The sequence below is a fragment of the Centruroides sculpturatus genome, unplaced genomic scaffold, assembly GCF_000671375.1.
Source record: "Centruroides sculpturatus isolate CEXI.00-Female unplaced genomic scaffold, Cexi_2.0 scaffold802, whole genome shotgun sequence".
NCBI classification, from domain to species: domain Eukaryota; kingdom Metazoa; phylum Arthropoda; class Arachnida; order Scorpiones; family Buthidae; genus Centruroides; species Centruroides sculpturatus.
Window position 1 is genome coordinate 8,426 of NW_019384927.1, and position 6,779 is coordinate 15,204.

The 6,779-nt window shown below is 22.1% G+C and overlaps 1 long non-coding RNA gene across 1 annotated transcript in view; it reads left to right on the forward strand.

Moving 5' to 3' along the window:
• Positions 1 to 5,048: 5,048 nt before the first annotated feature.
• LOC111631930 overlaps positions 5,049 to 6,779 on the forward strand; it is a 20,017-nt gene continuing 18,286 nt past the window's right edge. Inside the window, exons 1-2 of the long non-coding RNA XR_002757780.1 lie at positions 5,049 to 5,207; positions 5,411 to 5,468. This is a non-coding gene — a long non-coding RNA (uncharacterized LOC111631930). The remainder of the gene's footprint in view (positions 5,208 to 5,410; positions 5,469 to 6,779) is intronic.

Consider the following 6,779-nt stretch of genomic DNA (forward strand, 5'->3'; position numbering starts at 1 on the left):
CATAAAATTAATCGATTCTAGACTAATTCGACTCAACATTTCCAAAATACGTATATTTTTTTGGGAATAATCCATATAAACTATGCTATAAACAAAAAATTGTAGGATTACTTACCAAGTGTGCACTGTTCGATGGCGCCTTTGCTTAAGCTTGTTTTTGTCGTGGAGCTTGTCATCGGATGGCGCTTGCATGCTTCCTGATATATTATTATTATTATTATTTTTTTTTTTGTGAAAAATTCGCTGAACTTTGTTAACATCATTAATATAAATATAATTTTTATGGACGTTAAATAATAAATGGTTTTTAGTAAGTGCAGTGCTCGTTTAAACTCAATGGTTTGTGCAATATCCGCTATTGGTCTAGATTCGACCAATCCTGTTGCGACACAAGTCGGCAATGACGTTTTACCGAATTATAGGAGTTTTTTAGCATGTTTGTACGAATACTGTCGCAATTTTTTCGCCATGATATAGGAATCTTAACTATAGGAACTTGTGTTATAGTGGGGTCGACTGTATAACAAATTAGAATTTAAATCTTTTATAAGGAATTTATTGTTAAAAAAATCAGTATTTCAATGAATACATGCTTGATAAAGGTATTAAATAACAGTATATTGATACTGTATGATATTTGGTTTCATTTCATTTATGAAAGATTAGTTTAGCATTTTTTGAATATTTTAACATCATTTTTGCATTTACACTTCATAGATTACTGATGTAAATGTAAGTTAAAGAATTTAAAAACTTAAAATTATAAATATGAATCATAAATTTTTAGAAAATTGTAAAATGATAAGTAACAAAAATTCCTGAAGATGATATATTTAATAAGCAAAAATATTATAAACCAGTATATACAATAATTTTTATAATTTAAGGTTAGTAAATATTAATTGATTGGCTCTTGTATTTGGTTTTTAGTCTTAGTGAAATTAACTGTTATTGTGGCTAAGATGATTATACTGATTTATCAAATGATCGGCTGGATTATTTATTAATTAGCCTTAATGCTAATTAATAAATAGATACAAAGCCATTTGGCACTATCTATTCATTAAGTAGCTTTAATATAGTCTGATAAATAATTGGTAGATCATTTGATAATACAAGTGTATTGGGTAGTTTATGTTAGTATACTGAATGTTAGTATAACTTAAATAACATATATAAAATTTATGAAGTAATATTTACATAAAGATTGGTTAATTTTGTATTTGATATTTAAATGAGAAGAACTTTTCAGGATATATTTTTAATAATATATCTTGCAAGTTCCTTCAATTAGTAAATACATATTTATTAAATGTAGAGATTTAGAAAAAACTTTCAATTCAACTTTCATACATTGAATTTTATTTTTTTGGAATAAAAACGTTTGAAATTTTAGATATATTAATTACTACATTTGAAACTGAATGTAAGAACTATTTTGTTATTGAATTTGAGCCAAAACATTTTTAAAATTTAGCTAAAATGTCAAATTTCATATAATACAAGAAATTCTATATTCAAAAATAATAGAATCATTATTTTTGAATATAGAATTTTAAAACTATTTCTCATTACTAAATTGGCAACAAAATTACCCTAGGCTTTTTTCTCAGTAAAGACAATTAAAAAGTTTTGTTTTTCATAGTGTATTTCACAAGAAGTTTAATTTTATTAGAAAAAACATACTTTGAATGTATTTGTCAAATCAAAATTATTCATTTGTAATAATTTTTATTGACATTTTTACCATAAATGTTATATTTTTATTTTATTTACAAGAGTTTTTAAAAGTGCAAATGAAGACTATCTAAAAAATAAGGAAATAAGCTTAAAAAATTAGTTTGCAACTTGAGGATTAAAAATACCGAAATATAAATAAAATTACTTATTTTTTATAACATTCTGTTTTTATTTAATAGAAGAAAATATTAATGAACTGACTGCAAAATGGAAAGAGTTGCATCATAAATATATTCTTGTAGATAAATATTACAAACATATAGATAATAAAATTAGAAGTTACCAAAAATTAGATGATGAACTTTGCAAAAAGATTTCAAGTTTGAGAAATAAAGCAAGGTAAATGGTTTTATAATCTTATTGTAAAACAGTTTACATATCAAGAAAATAAAAAGCTTTTTCAATAAAATAATTTATATTTACTTTTAATTTGCTTAAGATTGCCATCACAGACAATTGTTTAACTTTTACAACTTTTTATTTTGTAAAAATTTTTATGAATTTTTATTGGAATATAGATTATTATGTTTTGATCTGTTTAGAAGTAATTACTCAGCTATTGAATCTGAAAAACAAGAATTTAGTGAAAAAGAAGATAATGTAAGTTAAATTCAATAAAATCATTTTATTCTGAAATATATGAATCTATTACTCTTTAAATTAAGAAAGTAAAACACTTAATACTGTAAATTTTTTTTATTATTATTTTGCAGCAATTATAGCAATTTAATTTCTGTGATATAATTGATGTATTAAATTATGCTGTTTTGCTAAAAATGGAGTAGTGGAATAAATTAAATATTTAGATTCTTATTAAAAATTGTGAAGCTTAAAATGAAACCAATAAGTGATACACAAATCAGAAATAACAATAAAATTAAAAATTATTAAAATAGATTTCTTATTTTTACTTGAAGTTTCAGAAATTTTCTTTAAAATGAATTTTATTAAAATATGAAACAAATTTATGATGTCAATTAAACAGCATAAATAATAAACAGGAAAATATACTTTGATGGTTACCAATGTTAATTAGTCAAGTTATATCTGATTTATTTTTATTAAATTTTTAAATTAAATTAGTCTAAAGATAGATAGATGCTGTCACTATGTTTAAATATTAATAATTAGAATTTAATTATTTTCTAATATTTAAGCATTAATTAAATTTAAAATTAAGTTCTTCCAAATTAATCTAATAAAGGAAGATAATTAGAAATTATCTTCCTTTCTTTAGATCAAAGTATCTTGGTTTATCTTTAGAAATTTGGCTTTGTTTATTATTGTATATATTTATTAATGTTAAATTGTAATTGTCAAACCAATAAATTTAGGACAAAATAAAGAAGGAAGCCTAAATGAATTATATGTTAAATAGAATGAGTAAACAAAATGTCATTGAAAATGAGAATGGTAAACATCATTCTCATTTTCATTTACTCATTTTATATTGTGCCTGTTTGAACATGTTGGTGAATGATAGGACTTTGTATACTTCAAGAAACAGAAAATTTTATCTGGAATAAAATGAGAGTTCTAATAACAAACATATGAAATTTTAGATGAACTTTAATATATGAGATGAGAACAAAGAGTGCTATTTGACTTAAAGACAATTTTACAGCAGAATAATTCAAAGTTTTGCCAACTTTTGCAGATTAGAACCAAACTTTTATGCCAAAAATTTTCTTCTATTCCTCTACTAATAAATTGACAAAATTTTCTGTTAACAGAAAGATGATTTTCCAAACAGACTAAAATAAAAGAAAATGTAGGTAGAATTTTCTGGTTCTCATTTCACAGTATGAAAAAATTATTTTAGATTGATTCATTGGTATATAGGTAAATGTTTTTATTTTCATAATGTGTAAATCTGATGGGAACTTGTGTTATAGTGGGGTCGACTGTATAACAAATTAGAATTTAAATCTTTTATAAGGAATTTATTGTTAAAAAAATCAGTATTTCAATGAATACATGCTTGATAAAGGTATTAAATAACAGTATATTGATACTGTATGATATTTGGTTTCATTTCATTTATGAAAGATTAGTTTAGCATTTTTTGAATATTTTAACATCATTTTTGCATTTACACTTCATAGATTACTGATGTAAATGTAAGTTAAAGAATTTAAAAACTTAAAATTATAAATATGAATCATAAATTTTTAGAAAATTGTAAAATGATAAGTAACAAAAATTCCTGAAGATGATATATTTAATAAGCAAAAATATTATAAACCAGTATATACAATAATTTTTATAATTTAAGGTTAGTAAATATTAATTGATTGGCTCTTGTATTTGGTTTTTAGTCTTAGTGAAATTAACTGTTATTGTGGCTAAGATGATTATACTGATTTATCAAATGATCGGCTGGATTATTTATTAATTAGCCTTAATGCTAATTAATAAATAGATACAAAGCCATTTGGCACTATCTATTCATTAAGTAGCTTTAATATAGTCTGATAAATAATTGGTAGATCATTTGATAATACAAGTGTATTGGGTAGTTTATGTTAGTATACTGAATGTTAGTATAACTTAAATAACATATATAAAATTTATGAAGTAATATTTACATAAAGATTGGTTAATTTTGTATTTGATATTTAAATGAGAAGAACTTTTCAGGATATATTTTTAATAATATATCTTGCAAGTTCCTTCAATTAGTAAATACATATTTATTAAATGTAGAGATTTAGAAAAAACTTTCAATTCAACTTTCATACATTGAATTTTATTTTTTTGGAATAAAAACGTTTGAAATTTTAGATATATTAATTACTACATTTGAAACTGAATGTAAGAACTATTTTGTTATTGAATTTGAGCCAAAACATTTTTAAAATTTAGCTAAAATGTCAAATTTCATATAATACAAGAAATTCTATATTCAAAAATAATAGAATCATTATTTTTGAATATAGAATTTTAAAACTATTTCTCATTACTAAATTGGCAACAAAATTACCCTAGGCTTTTTTCTCAGTAAAGACAATTAAAAAGTTTTGTTTTTCATAGTGTATTTCACAAGAAGTTTAATTTTATTAGAAAAAACATACTTTGAATGTATTTGTCAAATCAAAATTATTCATTTGTAATAATTTTTATTGACATTTTTACCATAAATGTTATATTTTTATTTTATTTACAAGAGTTTTTAAAAGTGCAAATGAAGACTATCTAAAAAATAAGGAAATAAGCTTAAAAAATTAGTTTGCAACTTGAGGATTAAAAATACCGAAATATAAATAAAATTACTTATTTTTTATAACATTCTGTTTTTATTTAATAGAAGAAAATATTAATGAACTGACTGCAAAATGGAAAGAGTTGCATCATAAATATATTCTTGTAGATAAATATTACAAACATATAGATAATAAAATTAGAAGTTACCAAAAATTAGATGATGAACTTTGCAAAAAGATTTCAAGTTTGAGAAATAAAGCAAGGTAAATGGTTTTATAATCTTATTGTAAAACAGTTTACATATCAAGAAAATAAAAAGCTTTTTCAATAAAATAATTTATATTTACTTTTAATTTGCTTAAGATTGCCATCACAGACAATTGTTTAACTTTTACAACTTTTTATTTTGTAAAAATTTTTATGAATTTTTATTGGAATATAGATTATTATGTTTTGATCTGTTTAGAAGTAATTACTCAGCTATTGAATCTGAAAAACAAGAATTTAGTGAAAAAGAAGATAATGTAAGTTAAATTCAATAAAATCATTTTATTCTGAAATATATGAATCTATTACTCTTTAAATTAAGAAAGTAAAACACTTAATACTGTAAATTTTTTTTATTATTATTTTGCAGCAATTATAGCAATTTAATTTCTGTGATATAATTGATGTATTAAATTATGCTGTTTTGCTAAAAATGGAGTAGTGGAATAAATTAAATATTTAGATTCTTATTAAAAATTGTGAAGCTTAAAATGAAACCAATAAGTGATACACAAATCAGAAATAACAATAAAATTAAAAATTATTAAAATAGATTTCTTATTTTTACTTGAAGTTTCAGAAATTTTCTTTAAAATGAATTTTATTAAAATATGAAACAAATTTATGATGTCAATTAAACAGCATAAATAATAAACAGGAAAATATACTTTGATGGTTACCAATGTTAATTAGTCAAGTTATATCTGATTTATTTTTATTAAATTTTTAAATTAAATTAGTCTAAAGATAGATAGATGCTGTCACTATGTTTAAATATTAATAATTAGAATTTAATTATTTTCTAATATTTAAGCATTAATTAAATTTAAAATTAAGTTCTTCCAAATTAATCTAATAAAGGAAGATAATTAGAAATTATCTTCCTTTCTTTAGATCAAAGTATCTTGGTTTATCTTTAGAAATTTGGCTTTGTTTATTATTGTATATATTTATTAATGTTAAATTGTAATTGTCAAACCAATAAATTTAGGACAAAATAAAGAAGGAAGCCTAAATGAATTATATGTTAAATAGAATGAGTAAACAAAATGTCATTGAAAATGAGAATGGTAAACATCATTCTCATTTTCATTTACTCATTTTATATTGTGCCTGTTTGAACATGTTGGTGAATGATAGGACTTTGTATACTTCAAGAAACAGAAAATTTTATCTGGAATAAAATGAGAGTTCTAATAACAAACATATGAAATTTTAGATGAACTTTAATATATGAGATGAGAACAAAGAGTGCTATTTGACTTAAAGACAATTTTACAGCAGAATAATTCAAAGTTTTGCCAACTTTTGCAGATTAGAACCAAACTTTTATGCCAAAAATTTTCTTCTATTCCTCTACTAATAAATTGACAAAATTTTCTGTTAACAGAAAGATGATTTTCCAAACAGACTAAAATAAAAGAAAATGTAGGTAGAATTTTCTGGTTCTCATTTCACAGTATGAAAAAATTATTTTAGATTGATTCATTGGTATATAGGTAAATGTTTTTATTTTCATAATGTGTAAATCTGATGGGAACTTGTGTTATAGTGGGGTCGACTGTATA